Below are 19,115 nucleotides of genomic sequence, written 5' to 3' on the forward strand. Positions count from 1 at the left end.
ATATGGCTTTCAGTGAATTCACAAGAATTTACATTAGTAGGGCAAGAAATTGTACTTCTACAAAATATTTATGAACTGCATTTTAGCATGAGCAACTATGCAAGTGTAGATCTGCTCATGTGAAAACCTGGATGTTTGAAAGTTCATTTCCCCTCCAACTACTTTTTTCCCAACTCTGAAAGAAGGTTTACATCTGCCACTCTAAGGAGTAAATTTCCAACATTTCTCAGTATGGGAAAGATTAGAGAAGATTTGTTGAAAACACTTAAAACATGCATGTTAGTAGGTTTCCACAGACTCAAAATGGCATTACAACACTGGAACTACTGCTTACCACCATCTTCAGTCCCAGTATGTAGATCTGTGGAAACATGGCAACATAAAACAGCTCCTATATAATGAGATTGCTGCCATAATTTGTGGCAGCACTACATGGCACCAAAGGGACAAGTGGATTTTGTTACAGGATAAGTAGATTTATGAAGCAACCTGCCCCATGGACAAGTAGATATTTTAATAAATTCTACACCCCTGAGGCAGTATTGATTTGAATAAAGAGTGTGGTGGAAACGCTGTGTGTTTGGTGAACTATGCCTATGAGGAAGGGTGCAAACCCGAAACGCGTCAGGCTGCTCCTGTCATGCGCCTGGTCTACTGGAGACTCGCTGCAGCTCGTGTGCTCCCTCGCCTATGGGTGACTTTGGAGCTTTCATTTTTACACGGCCGCCCGGCCGTGGAGGGAGCACCACCGTGAGGATTGGAAGCGGGCCTTGGGGCTTGGTATCCTACCAAGTTCTTGTGGAGTGCAGCGCCAGAGAAAGCCAGACCGATCGCATTGTGGGGCCCATCCAGGGCCAAGCATTGGGGACACCATGGACACGGCACCCATTTGGGTAGCAATACCGCACTACAGGTCCCAGAATCCTGTGAGGGACTAAGGCACCTGTTTATTTTCGACAGCCTATCAGAAGGCAGTATTGATTTGAATAAAGGGTGTGGTGGAAACGCTGTGTGTTTGGTGAACTATGCCTATGAGGAAGGGTGCAAACCCGAAACGCGTCAGGCTGCACCTGCCATGCGCCTGGTCTACTGGAGATTTGCTGCAGCTCATGTGCTCCCTCGCCTGTGGGTGACTTTGGAACTTTCATATATATTTATATGGCCTTTACGCACTGAAACACTACTTGGGAAAGAGACCAATTAACTTGTATAAGCACACCTGCATTCTACTAGAAATGACAGAGTGGTGTCTGACCAATAACATCTTCATCTTTGACAGGCTCCACTATAAACAAATGCAAGGATCAGCCATGGGTACTTGCTTCTCCCCCAGCTATGCTAATCTGCATATGGGTGGTGGGAGGAGCAAGTTTTGAGTGTGACACAATCAGAAAGTATGACCAACAATGAAATTTTTACAAACGCTTTATTGATGATATTGTTATCCTTTGGCAAGGAAGTGTTGAAAGTGCAGAACAATTTGCCTATGATTTAAATGAAAATGCATTGAATTTAAAGTTCACATGTAACACGAGCACAACCACCATACAGTTTCTTGATGTAGAGCTATTTGTCGAAAACATGAGAATACAAACACGCACTTACCGCAAACCAAAGGCGGGCAATGCCTTATTGCACGAAAATAGTTTTCACCCGACATCCCTCAAACAATCCATCCCCTATGCTGAATCTCTGCGCATGACCCGCAACTGCAGCACTGCTGAAGGGCTGGCAATGTCCAAAGAGAATCTATTCTCTAGACTGAAGCAAAGAGGGTACACCCAGAGAACGTGTATGAATGCGAACATGAAATGTGGCACAAAGACTAGGAAGGAACTCCTCTTCCCCCCTGTGGTAGTGACCAATACTGAGGGTAATGAGCGCCTACCTTCTAGACTGATCACGGGGTTCAATAGGTATCACACTAACCTCAGGAAAATTCTCACGAGACATTGGCCTTTGGTACGCAACGATGCGACCATAGGCAATCATGCCAGTGACGTTTTATTTATGAAGCAAGCAGAAGAAGGCACACAGCCGAAACGCGTCCTTGCAAATAAAGTTATTTTAAAAAGGACCCCGCGAGTGCAGCAAGTTTCTTTGAAACTGGAGCGTTGATATTTGGCATGGACCCACCTCCGTGCGTGCATGCAACCCGTCGTGAAGAGTGCAGCTGCGCCTTAAGGTGGAATATGGAGCGAAATATATATATATATATATATATATATATATATATATATATATATATATATATATATATATATATATACTAGCAGCCCGTCCCGACGTTGTCCGGGGATGAAATGTTATGTGTGTAATGTTTCACAGCGTTTTTTATATGTGCCTCCTTAGATGTCCCGTATTTGCATCTCCTTAGTTCTGTGTGCGTCCTCAGCTTTGAGTATTTAAGCTTTTGTGTGTGCAAGTGCGTTGTGTTTGATGTTAATTTGACCGTGCCCCTTCACTTTGTAATGTTTTTGGAAGGTGTTTGTGTGGTTCTGCATGCAGTGTTAGTAAGTGCGTTGTTTATATGTGGCTTGTTAGGTGGCCCGTATTTGCAGCTCCTTTGTTGTGTGTGCGTCCTCAGCTTTAAGCAGTGTCCGGCGTGTGATTCCGTGCTTGCGAGGGCTGGTTTGAAGCCACGAGCGTTGTCTTTCAAGTTAACGTGTGTAGGCTGAGAGTGCTGTGTACGCTGAGAGTGCCCTGCGTGATCCCGTGCTTGCAAAGGCAGTTTTGAGCAGCTTGTTGTTTGAAGAGGTACGTGTGAGAAGTGATCAGAACGGTAAGGCGGAGCGTGAATGTTTCCGCAATCCGGGCCCCTTTTTTTTATTTAATTGTAGTACAACCCCCTACGACAACGCTGACGCCTAAAAAGTTAGCGGCGCACTATATATCAGTAATGTCGCATCATGAGAACGGCAAGGTGGATGGTTAATGTGCGCGCACATTCCTGGCACAAGCCACACCCCTTTTTAGTATAATTTTGTTTTTTCCCCATGTGACAACGCTAACACTTATGCCCACAAAGGTTGGTTCGCACAATATATGATTAACGGCGCCTGATGCGGTGCAGCTTGTTTTGAAGTTGGAGCGTGAATGGGCTTGCACATTGCTTCTGAAAGGCACGCTAGTGAAGTACGCGGCCATTTTTTAAAAATGTGTGGCACGCCCCTCTGACAACGCTGTTCTGCCACGCCCCTCTGAGAACGGTGCACGCCCACAAACTAATAATGTGAAGTGTAGTTTGACACGCCCACGCCCACGCCCAAGTGGAGTTTGACACGCCCACGCCAACGCCCACAAGGGACTACTTTACCCCTAAGGTTCTTTGACCTTTCTAATGTATATGGTGGCCAGCTGTATAGCCTATGTCCATCTGCTGCAACTACCCTTTACAATGGTGTATTGGGTGTTGTGATTGGTGCTGTACTTCTTGAGTTTACCCGCCTCAAAGGTTTCAGCTCTCTCTTTATAATAGTAGTATAGATAAAAACAAACATATATATGTATACAAAACTAGAAAGCTCATAAAGAGCGAACAAGACAAATGGTGGGAACACAAATCGTTCCATAGATACCTAGAGGTTGGCAGAATACGGATCATGATACCACGGAGCTATGAAAATCCTGATCCAAGGATGCTAAGTGAATGGGCTGGTGAGTGTAATCTGGACTCCTCTAGAAAACTTGTACAAATCATGGTTAAGTATGCAGAAAGCGACCGGGTTGAATTTTAAAAAAAGATTGATGATTTAAATGAAGAAATCAATAGATTGGAAGTTACAAAAACTATCAGTAAATACTGTGAGGATATGTTGATAAGGTTACAGAGAGAGAAGGATTTTATTGAAAAGAGGAAAGCTTTAAAATTCCAGGGTGAACAGCAGGACTACGAAAATGGACAAGTTTTTACATTTTCAAAAAAATATGATTCCCTAAAAGCTGGAATAAAAGAGACATCCAGAATGGTCAGTCAAGTGAGTACCAGTGCCAATACTCAAATCTCCACCTCCGTATCTGACCTCAACTCAGCCTTAGAGCGCGAATCACAGCAAAGTAGAGGAGGCCCATGTTTGGGGTTTCCAAAACTCTCTTTGGCAGGGGAGGTAAACGTCCTGGGGGAGGTAAACGTCCTGGGACAGGACAGACGGCAAACTTTATGTCCAAGGATTCAAAATGCGAACCCAAACAAAGACGCAACAAAAAGCACAGTGAAAGACGCAAATAGTGCCGTAAATGGCAAAACTTTTCAAAAAAACAGTAAACAACAAATGGAAACGCAAATAAATAACATCAATAAAGATTCTACTACAATAATAAACATGTCGTCGATAACTCTAAATGAGGCTGAGACACAACTGTTACTTTAGGGTTATCGTTCTGTCCAGAAAGCAACTTCAGCTATGCTCAAACTTGCATAAATGTGTGCAAGTTTATTCGAAAGTTAAAATTGAGCAAATACCATCTTCTGCGAAACACAAACAAAAAGAACCAATTCTCAATAGAACATACTAGTGTATTAAGTCCATGCATCCTAACATCAGCGGACGTTGAATTACTAACGGATCTCCATCAATTGCAACATGAAAATATGGAAGACACAGGCGAACTAATCAATCAATTGCCTAATACCTTTGGGACTCTGCACACCAAATTCAAACCCAAGTCTACCTATCATGTTACGAGACTCATTAGATATTTTCAACGATCATGTAACCTCAGAAATAAAAAAAACTGAACTATCGAATATCAGATGCTCACAAAAGATATCATTATCAGAGTGACAAGTATTACCAACTGAATAAGAAATTACAAAGGAATCATCAAATCATCATACGGAACTCTGATAAAGGAGGAAACGTGGTAATTTGGCCAAGAAAGGACTGTATGGAAGGAGCAAAAAAACAGCGAAATGATAGAGAATGTTACAAAAGGAGTAATCTCCAAATAGTGAAGGCTTCTTGGTGATGAACTGAAATACTTCAAATATGATTACCCAACCGGCATTGCCGGTGATATACTTTATACCTAACATACATAAGGATGCATGTAAACCGCCTAGCAGACCGATCATATCTGCATGAAAAAGCTTGCTAGAAAACACCTCCCGCTACATAGACTTTTTTCTACAGGAGCATGTACGATCATTGCCGTCATTTATACAGGGCACTAGTGACTTGCTAAGAAATATAATTAACTATAATGTGGGAACCAAAGTATCTACTAATGTCCCTCAACGTTACTTCATTATACACCAGCATTCATCACCAAAACGGCATTTAGGCCGTAGAACTTTATTTAGGTTCTAGGCCAATGCACCTGTATCAACATAACAAAATGCTTGCGAACATGATCTCATTCTGTATAGAAAATAACTATTTTTTATTTCAGAATCAAGTATTCCAGCAAACGCGGGGTGTAGCAATGGGGGCATGCTTTTCACCTTGTTATGCCTGGCTCCATATGGGGTGACGGGTAGAACTGGTGGAGAGGTGTGGTGCAGCGGCCAGGGCAGCTGCCTTTGGAGCACAGGGTTCACGGTTCGATCTCCGACGGCAGCTCAGCACCATGTGACTCTGGGCAATAGCTGACTTAATTTTCAAAACGGCCCCCAACGCCTTGAGACCCGCAAGAGTGAGTAGTTTGCGCTTTACGAGTACGGATTTACGAGAAGAACTACTCTTAAAAGTCAAGTATGAGAGCACGTTGAAAAATCATGTTATTGGCTCGTTGAGGTATATTGATGATTTCTTAGTGATTTGCCTACGAAGTTTGGAGATCCTATCACCCCCTTTCACATTAGGTAATACACGGTCTATGCCAAAATAGCAAAATGCCTGGCCACTGGATACGTGGCATCCTTTTTAGGTCTTGACTATTATATCCCACAGGGATTAATAGGCGAGTGTATAGGAGGCGAAACAAACTCTTGAACAAGCGCGGATTCCTCCCAATGCATGTGAAGTATTGAAGCGTGCCACTTCGCCAGCGCGCGCTTGGCCTCACTCACACCCCATATGCTCATTCCCTCCCACTCGCTCGCTCCCCTGCTCCCCTGCCCCCCCACCCCCATCTGACTTGTTTATTTTCGTAGCGCCATGGATGCTTTTACTTTCACAATGCCGGACCGCACACATCACTCGCGGGTCCCTGCCCTTGATTAGTAATGGCTCCCACTTCATGTTAACATAAGGTGCCCAAAAATTAAACCTCGAACAGTTTCAACTTCTAAGAAACTAGTACATTCGAGATTTTAGGCAATGACGTTGTTGACAACCTCCTCAAAGAGTGCACTGTGGAGCCGCACAGCAAGGCAAGGGTGTGTGGTTTCACCGCCAACGCTGCAGCTATCCTGAGAATGCACAAGGCATTTCAGTCAGTGCCAGTCTGTCAGTCACAGCACTGAAGCCCCCTATGCTCCCTGTACAAATATGTTTTTATTGGCATCCCCTAATTAGCTCACGGACATCGGCAGAAATCCTCTTAGTACAGTAACTAAGTGCAGCCGCTGCCGCCAGTGACAACACCCGCGCGCCCACTGATCAATGGGAATTACCACAGAAAGCAGCGCGAGGCATTAAGTTAAACACAGTAATATATCTCACAATGCACATCTTACAGAAAGCTATCTGGGCACAAACCAATCCATCCGCACGTGAATCCATCATGCCCTCTCCGTCGAAAAATGTGAGGTATGTGTAATGGTCAATCTGGTACACATTATTTAGCCTATGGTGATGTAATGACGTCCGTTATTTGCTTACTTCTTAATGAATAACTTAATCGTCTGCCTCCAAGGACGGGCCCCTTTCTGAGGTTGAAGCAGGAACTATATGATAACATGAAACTGAATGATCTAGCGCTAGTAGCCAAATACCTTGCTTGGAAAGGGGGCACTAACATTTAATAACGGCCTGCCCTCCACAATGCTGAAGTTTGTGATGTCATAATGCCCCACAGGCCGATCGGAATGTCTCGCAAAAATGTTTCCTCTGCTACTTAACTCTTCCGAAGATAGTCATTGTAGCCCCGCACGTGCCTGGTAACCGAGATAGCTTATCAAGTACATTTTGCTAAAGCACATAGCCGTGTTTGCTTTCTTTTTTTTTTTTTTTTTTTAAACAAGAGTCTAAGGGAGAGTACGTTGAATCCCCGATGCTCCCAGGTATGTTTAAAATACATTAGTGCATGTTTTTGATACCATTATCATTGAGATAATGGCGTTTTGTCTGCCTATTTCCTGTTTACTAATTCTACACAGACTTTTATGGGGGGCAAGGCAGATTACAAACATTTGCCACTGTGCAGGGCAATTTTAGCCAGACATCTTCAACAACTTACCAGCAAATAAACATACTTTGCAGAGAATGACACTTGTAAAGGCAGCATTGTTGCAATGAACAGCTGGCACAAATGTCTTAATCTTTCTTTTTTCTTTCCTTCGTTTAGTTCTTTTTCTTCCCTTTAATCTTTTTCTTCACTTCCTTCTTTCCATTTTTCTCTTTATTTATTTACCTGTATCTTTCCATTTTGCTATACTTATTTCTTTCTTTACTTCTTTTTCTTTCCTTCATTCTTTCCTACTTTCCGTTTTTCTTTCCTTCCTTCCTTCTTCCAATCTCCATTTTATTTTCTTCTTTACTGACTTTCTTTTTTCCATCTTTCCTTGCATCCTTCTGTATTTCATTCTTTGTAGCATTATTTCCTTCTTTCCTGCATTTTTTTTCTGCTTGTTTTTTTTTTTTTTTTACCAGCGGGCAGTCTCTTGCCCTCGGCTGCTTCTATAACAGTGTCCGAGCTTAAATTAGGGCGCTGTCTGCCGGGACGCTTAGCCCTCTCTTTAAGTTTATGTCTTAAAAACTATCCACGCTCTGCCTCTGTCACATACTACCGCCCACCCATGATGTGCGCTAAAAATCAACATTTCTGCCCTTCTCGCGCTGATAGTCTGCCCCATGCTAAGTGTCCCTCTCTACCCAAGTAATCTGCGCGCCACGCTGTCTCCTGCCCACGCTCTGCCTCTCAGTCACATGCTGCCTTCTCCGTTCCCCCAACACCATCCATGCTGTGCGCCACTCTGTCTGCCCCATGGTACGTTCTGCTCATTTCACATATTGCCTCTGATCCCCCACCCCCGTTCATACTATGTGCCCCTCTGAACCCACATCCGTGCTGCGTCCCACTCTGCCCACGCTCTGCCTCTGTCACATTCTGCCCCCCCGCCCATGCTGTGCGCTAAAAATATGCATTTCTGTCCCTCTTACGCTGCTACTCTGTCCCATGCTATATGTCCCTGTGTTCCCAAGTACGCTGTGCGCCACGCAAAAGTCAGTCTGGCCGTGCGGAGTCCTAGCACTTCATCAGCTCTCCATTGATGTGGCTGCTCCTCTCCCCTGCCCCCCCCCCATCATCACATTTCAAAGGAATGCGCTCTGCTCCCCCGCCTCCCCCACAGCAATGCCGAGAGCTTGTTGTTTATAGTCTCAATTTACCACATGTTTATTGTGGCTTTAGTTTAGGGATTACCATAGTAACACGTGTACCCCACTGGGATTTACAGGGTCTGTTGGCCACTCGCTCATTATGGCTCCGTCTAAGATGGATTCCCAGTCATGGTGTGCTAGACTGTGGCTTGAGGGCACCGTGAGCCTTGTGTTTAATTTTGCTTCATCTTAGATTTCCGTAGATATACGTATGCTGCGCTTTGGGTTTGCCTAGCTCTATCTTTAGCTCTTGCGGACTTTGTAGTGTGTTCATGAGGTTGTGCAGTAGAGCATGTAGTGTGTGTCTATGTCTTACAGAGTGCTTCGTAGTCCAGCAGAAGGAACATTTGCTCTCCATGCAATGTGCTTATTGTCTGTCTATGACAAATTGTGTGCAGATCTGACCGGGCCGATGTTCACAGCTCTCCCGCTGCAGTGTGTTCAGAGAGAGCACATCCAGTCTTCAGGTCTGTAACTAGTGACTAATTCCAGCCTTGGTCGGAGTAGAGAGTATACAAATGTTTTTGAGCCACATTTACTGTGTAATTTATCAACTTACCATGTTTATTACAAAGAGGGAAGATAACGTGCAGGAAATGGTCAACACATTTTCAATATCGACTTGCTAGCTGCAATGATGTCTGCCCTGCCACCATTTACTTCGGACCCTCACCCTGTCACCCTCTCACCCTCACTCACCCTCACACACCCTCACTCACCGTCACTCACCCTCACCCACCCTCACTCACCCTCACACCTTCACCCCCCTCACCCTCACAACCCTCTCACCCTCACTCACCCTCACACCCTCTCACCCTCACTCACCCTCACAACACTCTCACCCTCGCTCACCCTCACCCCCTCACTCACCCTCACCCCCTCACACCCGCTCACCCTCACACACCCCCTCACCCTCACTCACCCTCTCAACCACCCTCACACACCCTTTCACCCTCACACACACTCACCCTCACACCCCTCACCCTCACCCCCTCATCCTCACACACCCTCACCCCCTCACACCGCCACACACCCTCAGAACCCACACCCCCTCACCCTCACACACCCCCTCACTCTCACACCCCCTCACCATCACACCCCTCACCCTCTCCCTCACACTGCCACACACCCTCAGAACCCACACCCTCACACACCCCCTCTCTCACACCCCCTTACCCTCACACCCCCTCACCCTCACACACCCTCACCCTCACACACCCTCACTCTCACTCACCCTCTCACTCTCACACACCCTCTCACCCTCACACACCCTCCCACCCTCACACATCCTCTCACCCTCACACCCCCTCAACCTCACACCCCCTCACCCTCACTTACCCCCACACACCCTCACTTACCCTCACATCCTCTCACCCTCACCCACTCTCACACACCCTCTCGCCCTCACACCCCCTCACCTCACGCCTCACACTGCTGCACGCCTCACACTGCTGCACACCTCACACTGCTGCACGCTGCACACTGCTGCATGCTGCACACTGCTGCATGCTGCACGCCTCACACTGCTGCACGCCTCACACTGCTGTACACCACACTGCTGCACACCACACTGCTGCACGCCACACACTGCTGCACGCCTCACACTGCTGCACACCTCACACTGCTGCACGCCTCACACTGCTGCATGCCTCACACTGCTGCACGCCGCACACTGCTGCATGCTGCACACTGCTGCATTACTCACACTGCTGCATGCTGCACACTACTGCACGCCTCACACTGATGCACGCCTCACACTGCTGCCACTGCTGCACGCCTCACACTGCTGCATGCCTCACACTGCTGCACGCCTCACAACACCACCATATCACTCTAGGACACCACCATATCACTCTAGGACACTACCATATCACTCTGGGACACCACCACATCACCCTGGGACACCACCACATCACCCTGGGACACCACCACATCACTCTGGGACAGCACCACATCACTCAGGGGCACCACCACATCACTCAGGGGCACCACCACATCACTCAGGGGCATCCCTCAGGGGCACCACCACATCACTCAGGGACACCACCTCACTCACAGACACCACCACCTCACTCACAGACACCACCACATCACTTACAGACACCACCACATCACTCACAGACACCACCACATCACTCTGGGACACCACCACATCACTCTAATACACCACCACATCACTCAGCCCAACCACATCACTCAGCACCACATCAGCACTGTCCTTGCTTGCTACCAAAAAGAATTGCCATAGCCAATAGGACTCGCATTAGGAAAGTGTAAGCTATTGGCTTTGTAAATAACAATGCTATTAATTTATATATTTTCAAAGCCAACAGATATTTTTGAAAAAATTTCATTTACAATACAAATAGCTCACACTTTCCTAATGCGAGACCTATTGCATTGCAAATGCTTGTTGGCTATAGCATGCATCTGTTCCAGAATTCGAATTTTAATGGAGTGAATAGGGCTTTCCTATATACCTAAATCCACATGGACATATTAGGCAATATCCCGCATAAGCAGTGTTACACGTAAGAAACTTGTTAATTGTTGTACACTCTTTCAAACCTGGTACATTATATGTTAGTGTTCTTTTACTGACAATACACGCCTTACATTTCCCAAACGGGAACAAAATACCTCATCTCTTTCAGGGTTCCTTTGTTATTAGACTTTCATTTTGAACTGAAAAAGCCCCAGGCTTGCATGCCGAAGACGGGCGAAACACGCGTAGGATGGGCTAATGTAAGGTTGGGATTTAGTGATTCTGATGCTCTTAAGAATCACTTTTTTAGCTCTGGATTTTTGGGAAAATAAAGACCTCACAACTACCGTGAATTCGACATTATTCATGAATATTCTGGTTTTCAAAAATACTATTGATATACTTACCTGTCCTGGTTCACCTATATTTCTACAAAATGAATGGGTGAGGGATTCCCCATTTTTAGGACGGGCAAATCCGCAAGACCCATTACCTCTCACACCTTTGAACTACAAAGTTGACTTATCTCTAAAAAAAGTGCCACCTACAGGGCTCACGTGAGAACAGTTTAGTCTCGTAGCTCATTAATGGCACTGTTGCCAGGGTGGGGCCCGGTAGAAGGGGTTCGAAGTAACACTTTTAATAAGTACATTCCAGTGCTATAATGTGACCTATTAATATCAACTTTCCCACATATTAATGAAATCGTTTTGAACTTTGAAGGGATTCATCGTCATATTCATGGGATGTTGATTGATTTAAGGCAAACCTTTGCAGGGCTTTGCTTATGCACGAGCCGCAAGAGACAACCAGGCCTTTGGCTCGGCTCGCCCTATTAATGTTTTGGCTCGCCCACATTTACTAAGTGATGAAGACATTGTCGCATGTCAAATGTGAGCAGATTGTCTGATCGGATTTTTACTTTTACTTTTACTGCGTTCTGGTAGTTTAAAGCTCAGAATTTGTGAAGGTAAAACAAAGTGCAGAAGCAAGGCAGCGGCGCGGTACTCACCCAGGGCTGGTGGGCGAGATGCTTCCGGGTCACGGAGGAGGGTCCGTCCCGAGCACCGGCTGAGCTGGGCCGTCTCCCGGTGGCAGCGCAGTGGGCCCGGGCATCGGCTGCATGTAATAACATAGCAGCGAGCCCTCACCCTGGGTGACGCAGTTCACAGGCGCGTCGGCCGCCGTAAGGTAAACCGCGTGACGTGACACCGCGTGCCGCCTTCAGCACGGCCTCGTGGCTGAAAGCAAATAAAAAGATTAAAAAACATTTACACGCGCCAGGAAGTAAACACGGAGTATACATGCATGTGACCTTCAAGTTCACTCCTCCTGGTCCTCCTCATTTGGGATGCCCGCCGTCCTTCTGGTCGTCCTAGGTCAAGCTCGATAACATCATAAACAAGCATTTGCAATGCAATAGGTCACGCATTTGCGAGATTTTGAGCTATTAGCATTGTAAATGACAATGCCTTTTATTTATGAGTTTAAAAACATGCAATAATAAAAGGCATTGTCATTTAACTATATCAATAGGTAAAAGTTTCGAAAATGCGAGACCTATTGCATTGCAAATGCATGTTAATAAAAGTTTAAAAAACAGAGATTTACAAAAAAAGATATTGTGCATTTACACCTCTAGATGTATGCTCAAGCACCAGTGCCAGTGTACTGAAATCTGTAATTCACAAACATTCACACGAGTACACCTGGAAAGTTTAGCCTGTCGCAGCTTTCATTCCTAAGGCAAGGTACAAACGCAGGGGAAATCCAAGTAATGTGCAAATGCATGTTTTTTCTCTTCATTGTTTTTTAGGTCTCGTCTACCGTTGCAGCGCATGCGTTTCTCGCTTGGCAAGACATTGTATATACTATACGGGGAAGCTTTTTGTAAGCTCCGCCCACTCTCCACCCATCTTTTTGTTTGGCTTACATCTGAAATGCTGCCTTCTGATTGGTTTTTAGCATGTTAGTCCCTCCTCCTAACGTCCATGGCGCAATTTGTACACATCCGGGGCTATTGGCCCCTTTACTCAACACTATTTTTTCCCCTGCGTGTCCCCCCCCGCACCCTCCGCAGTTCGTTACTTTTCGCCTCACTCTCACCCCCACTCCCGTTTGTGCCTTGTTAAATGTCCACACTCCCATTTTTATGGCAATACATCCTGCAAAAATGTGAGTCGTATTGCAATGCAAATGCTTGTTTTTAATGTAGTTCCTGCCTTCTTATATCGTCCGGCCGCACTAAGGTGGAGTAGAGAGCTGAAGATGGTAGTGTCTGTGAAGAAAGCATGCGCAGTCACACCTCGGCTCATAGGTTGAGTCACCCCGCTCCCGTAAGCTACCCTGCCCTCTGCAAGCAGCGGAGGTCCTTGCTGGCCCGGCCGCTCTCTGGTGATCCCGCGCTGCAGCCCCCGATGGACTCCGATACCAGGTCAGAGTCAGTTATTCTCCAAGGTACGACTGTACAGGAAGGCTGGACGCAAGCCTGTCCTTCCGGCAGCTCCGTCCTTTGCCTGCACAGCGCTTGTGCTCTCCAGTGTGCACAGCGGCTGCCCAGCATGTCCTGTTTATTCCCCGTGGCTGCACTAGAATAAAACCTTCCATGAAACCAGGAGGTGCCTGCTCCGATTCCAATAGCACTCACCAGTAGCCTCGGCGCAACGCACACAGGAGTGCCTATGTGAATGCACAGTGAGTGATGTGACAGTGGTAGAGTAGGGTGAGAGAAGTGACTGTAGGGTGAGTGATGTGACTTATGAGTTTGGGTGCGGATGAAAGTGCAGAATGAGAGAAATTAATGCATGGTGAGGAATGTGCTTGCTTGAGTGAAACTCCAAAGTGAGCAGTGAGAGTGACAGGTGAGTAAAGTGGTACAAGAGTGCAGGGTGAGTGGTGAGCTTATGTAAGTGCAAGGTGAAAAGTGTGATTGCATGGTGAGTGGTGTGAGTGCAGGGTGAGCAGTGTGCTGATGTGACTAAAGAGTAAGTGGAGGGAGAACGGCGTGAGTTCATGGCGAGGGACAAGTGCATTGTGGTTGCTGTGCGTACAAGGTTAGCGGTGTGCCCGTGTGAGCACAGGGTAAGAGGAGAAAGAACAGTGTGAGTGTAAAGTAACAGTGTGAGCTCCTTCTGATGACTGTGAGTGTAGGGTGAACAGTAAAAGTGACAAGTTGACAAGTGAGTAGAGTGTCATGTGCGTGCAGGGTGAGTGGTGTGCTCATGTGGGTGCAGGGTAGGAGGAGGGTGAATTGGTTTGAGTGCATGGTGAGCAGTGTGATCGCTGTGAGTGCAGGGTGAGCATGAATGTGAAGGGTGAGTGATGAGAATGAGGAGTGAGGTGTGGGAATGAGGATGTATACAAAGACACTTGGGGGCATATTCTCAAGGAACTATCGCCGAGTTATCAGCAGTTTTTAGCAGCCATAGTCGCAATAAATGTATCTCCCCATGCACAAGCTGGTGCTAACAGCCCATATCAACAGTGTACCTGAGATAGCAGCCGCAAAAAACATCGCCACAGATGACCCCGGCAACTATCGCTAATGAGATGCAGAGTAGGCATTCCCGTGCCAAAAGCTGTGACAACACCACTCCGCAACATTCTCAACGACCAGCTAGATCGGCCATAAGATCACAAAACATGCGATAAGGCACGTTAGCAGCAGGAAATTAACACCTGCTCTGACCTGGTGGAAAGTCGTACGACAGCCTACACCAGAAAAGGGAGACCAGGCCAGAGCCACACCTGAAGGGCAACACATGCCATGGAGCCACTGATCATGCAGGCTGGACACCCAAGAGGACCACAACATCTACCGCCACCACCCCTAGGACCACCCACTACCCCCCCACCCGTGCTCCCTACCCCAGGCACACTCCACCTCCCCCAGACCAAGATTGCACATCACTGTCACAAAATCATGAACAAAAGCATTCGCCTGATGTCGCACCTTTACAACAATCAACATACATTTGAGTACAGCAAATCTGATAAATTAATTCACCATTGAAAGTCCAAACAAAACATCACTTTCAAATATGTCTCCAAACAACTATTTTGAAGAGTCCCGGCGGGCATCCCTGGACAATCTGTGAGTCACAGCCTGCAAGACAATATCCAAGATAAGAAGGTGTGTCAGGCACTCATCAAAGTACAGAGAGAGAGAGAGAAAGAGAGTGAGAGAGAGAAGGAAAGTGAGAGAAAGAGAGACTGAACAAGGAACGCAAGGCCAATTGGTCCCTTTGCTCATTCAAACATGACAACTGCTGCGTGTGTTTCGCAATTGGTGCACCCCAAATCTAAGGCCTGGCATCAAAGTCAGAGCGAAGGCCACATTACGTTTAAAGAAATGCAAGGAGAAGTCAGACTAAAATTAGGTATGAAAGCTCTTTTGTCTCAATACACAAGGCGGAAGGACAACCAAACCTCCAACCTTGGTCCTGAATGCATCGGGCACACCCTGCGTGAGATACCATACCAGCCTCCGACGACTCTCACTCTCACTCCACGAACTGCGCTAATGAAAGACCAATGTGTCCACACCCCACACACACTCGTCTCTGCATGAGCTACACCTGCAAGGGATGCCCTTGACACATTGGTTAAGAATAACCCATACGTCCAAACATTGCACACACATACGACTCATTGCCGAGAGCTGTGGCATATCGTCCACCGCTGGTCTGAGGATTGCCGGTGCTACGAAACCAACAAAAGTAATGGCTGGTATTCTCGGGCACATGCACAACCCCTGTCACATGGAACTGTACCATGCACGAAGCTGCATCTGTTGGGATCAGCGCCAATGCAATGCAGTTTTGCAAATCAGTTTCCGTCTGGGTTTCCGTCTTGCCTACGTCCCTGGATCCACTGTCAATCATGCACATTCCAGTGGCCCATGGTTGTCTGCCTATCCAACGCAACAGTGGCTGAACTGGATTATAACCTGATAGAGCACCCACTGTTGGCCCACGAACAGGAGTGTCACCGGAATACCCGTGCATGGGATGCACTGATCTTTGGCGTATGTGCTGGCAGTTGTGCACGGGAGATTGCACAACTCCTTGTGTGCAGTGACCACATCGAGGTGCTCCCCTATTGGTCTGTGTTGTGGATTGGTGAAACGGCGTGGACTGAGCAAATCTGCCCAGACCAGTTAATGGATGGGCTCTCCCTGGTGTTCCTTGAACTCGACAACAATATACTCTTGGAACAGATGCCCATGAAGCTGCGCTCGCATTCATGGATGAGTAACTACTTTCCTGCAGCCACATCTGATTGTCACCCACAGCACAGGTCCCCGCACCTTGTTGCATCTTGGGGAATGCTCACATATCCCACCACAACAGTGGACATGTCTGCCTTCACCTGGACTCAGAATGCATGTGCGTGGAACTACGCGTGTGTACACACACCTGTGCAAGGTGATGCAGTTCCATGGGCGGAGCAGCACAACGGTGTTTGGCAACGTTCCCAATTCGGACATACTGCTGGGGGGAGAGTACACACATGGCAATGTAGCACGACATGTGACCTTGTCAGACCCTTTCACCTGCTCACTGTCAGCAGAGCAGACAATCAGCGTAGTCCGGTGGTAGAGAACTATGCAGATCCCATGGACTGTGAGTCGTGTCCCCTGACACGGGGCAATGAGCAGACGCCAAACATCACATGACTCGTCCAGCAAGACAAGGTGGGCTGAGACCGTTGCCATCCGTAATGATTTGTGTACATTTTTGTCTCCCCATTTCTTGCACCTCAACATATTCCCATGCTGAATGTAAGTGTCTTAAGCATTTCCCTGCATGTTGTGGCCCTTGCCTTGTCCATACTGACACACATATGCTAATAAAGTCTACGCAACTGCACTAGTGTCCAACTGTGATGAGTGTTGATTAGAATGACAAGTCGTGTGCCTCAATGAGCATTGTCCATACCCAGGGAGGGACTGACTGACGCATGTAAAATGGGTGTTGGCCCCTTTTGACGGCTCCACCTCTGTGAGACAGACATTGTGTTTAGGATACTTGCTGGCAGACCTGTGCACTTACGTTTCTTCAGCAATGTGAGTATGGTGTCCAACCTCTGGCCATGTAGAGCAATGTTACACATCAAAACAGACTGTGTCCACACAGATGTGTGTGAGTAGGTATGCAAAGTGACATTCTGTTGTCACATATGATGGAGGACACCACACCTTGCCTGCTACTGATTTTATCATTCCTACACACAGTCCTATGTGCCTATGTTGGGGGGTTGTGAGATTGTTGTTCATGTGCAATGAGGCCACAGCTAGTTCACATCTTCAGTCATCTACGTGGCCATGTGGCTCAGTGTCATTTACCAGGGTGTACCTTCTTGTGCAATCAATGTACCTACATCTATCCATACTTTCATACTTGAGTGAACATAGACATGACACATCTGTGTGATTTCGAATGTTTTATTCACATTCTGGTGAATGCCGGAGCTGGAGCTGTACATGGCCATGCCAAGCCCATATTACATGTAGCCCAGTGGTGCGCCAACCAGAGTCCTTTGGGGAATGAAAAGTGAATTGGAAGAGGGAGATTGCAGTCTGCAGCCGGATTGCTGTATAATTGACAACCAGTGAAGATATGGCAGTCCATGTCGGGGTCCAGGTGAATGTCGCAGAGTGTTCCGGGGGACAATGGGAGGTGCTGTTCTAGGGCATGATGCATAGGGCTGAACCAGGCAGGGACAGGCCATATGACAGGGATGGATGCTACTACCTCCTTCCTCACACAGTCATTACCATCCACATCTTACTCCTCTGATACGTCTTCTGTGTTCGGTGTGTAAGGTGTGTATGTGGTAGTGTTATGGCTGCATCACTGTGTGCCACTGACACATCAGGGTGCGAAGGTGATAGGGCTGCATCACTGTGTGCTACTGACACATCAGTGACACATGTGTCTCAAACTTCCTGCTGCAGTTATCTGGGACAGGCTCAGTCGCAGCAATGGCAAGATGAGAACTGCAAGGCATGGAAGATCCCAGCTAAATCTTGCTGGTGTTCAGTTGTGGCAGCCATACTTCCAGACTGCATCGGCCTCATGGTCTCCATTGTCCTGCACATCTGTGCCAACTCTGTGCTGCCATCGCTGGTGCCTGTCTAACTAGACAGTTCTTGTATCTGAGTAATGGCCACAGCAATGTCAGCCAAGGATTGTCGGGGAGCAAGGTACGGACAGTGGGTGTCCGTTAGGGACTCTGACACCCACGTATGGCATCAAGTTTGGCTGCCACAAGCTCTAAACCCATGCACAGCTGATCAACCATCTCCTCCTGGCAACCCAACACATGGCGTTGGAATTCCATGTGTTGGTCGGGATGGTCCTGGGAGACAGCCGTTGTGGTGTGTGTTTCCTGCTGTGTGGTCTGTGCAGGGGGTGGGGTCACCTCGAGGCGGCTGGGCTGCCCTGCTCCTGGGGGTGGGGTGCCGAGGCTGTCCATTAGCCGTTGGAGGGTGTCTGAGCATATGTGCAGGTTGTCCTCTTCATCATCACTGATGAGATTTGTGGTCTGCTCTGCATTAGGTGTTGATTGTCCCTCTGCAATGTAAAGGGGAGATGCAGGTTAACAGAGTGTCCCATGTATGTTGAGGCTTTGTAGATGTTTACATACAAACTGCATGACAATGTACATTGTGACTGTTTTGGTGGAGCTGGCTATTTGATGGCAGACAGTGGAAATTTCAACACATGACAGATGTGTGGTTGTACTCATACATTATCATCTCACAGCGTCATGCAATGCCAGATGTGAGTGGCCAGTTACTACGCACAAGCGGAACCTGTTGTGTCCTCTGTCCTGTGGTGTAGGTGTTGCACTTTGTACCACATTGCCATCAATATTGATGTGCTGTGATTGCTATGTGTGTGAGCTGCATTGTTGGAGAGTCGCCCCTGCAGCTCTGATTTTGCTGACCCTTATCCCGTTGAGGCGGTGTGCCGTTGACCTGTGTCCTTTTCGGGGGCTGGGATGTTTGTGACTTGTGTCATTTGTGCTCTTGGACAGATTTTGTGGTCTTGTACATTGGTTGTCTGCTGATGTGTTATGGACGCCATGGGTTGTAGTGTGACCTGCTCCTTTATGGATGTGATCCACACTGGGCCACCTCA

At 47.2% G+C, this 19,115-nt stretch overlaps 1 long non-coding RNA gene across 1 annotated transcript in view; it reads right to left on the reverse strand.

The window, feature by feature from the left end:
- The window catches only part of LOC144761229 (uncharacterized), a 132,299-nt gene extending 120,184 nt beyond the window's left edge, over positions 1-12,115 (reverse strand). The window contains exon 1 of the long non-coding RNA XR_013595638.1: positions 11,981-12,115. This is a non-coding gene — a long non-coding RNA (uncharacterized LOC144761229). The remainder of the gene's footprint in view (positions 1-11,980) is intronic.
- Positions 12,116-19,115: the final 7,000 nt, after the last annotated feature.

Source organism: Lissotriton helveticus, chromosome 6 (assembly GCF_964261635.1).
Source record: "Lissotriton helveticus chromosome 6, aLisHel1.1, whole genome shotgun sequence".
NCBI classification, from domain to species: Eukaryota; Metazoa; Chordata; class Amphibia; order Caudata; family Salamandridae; genus Lissotriton; species Lissotriton helveticus.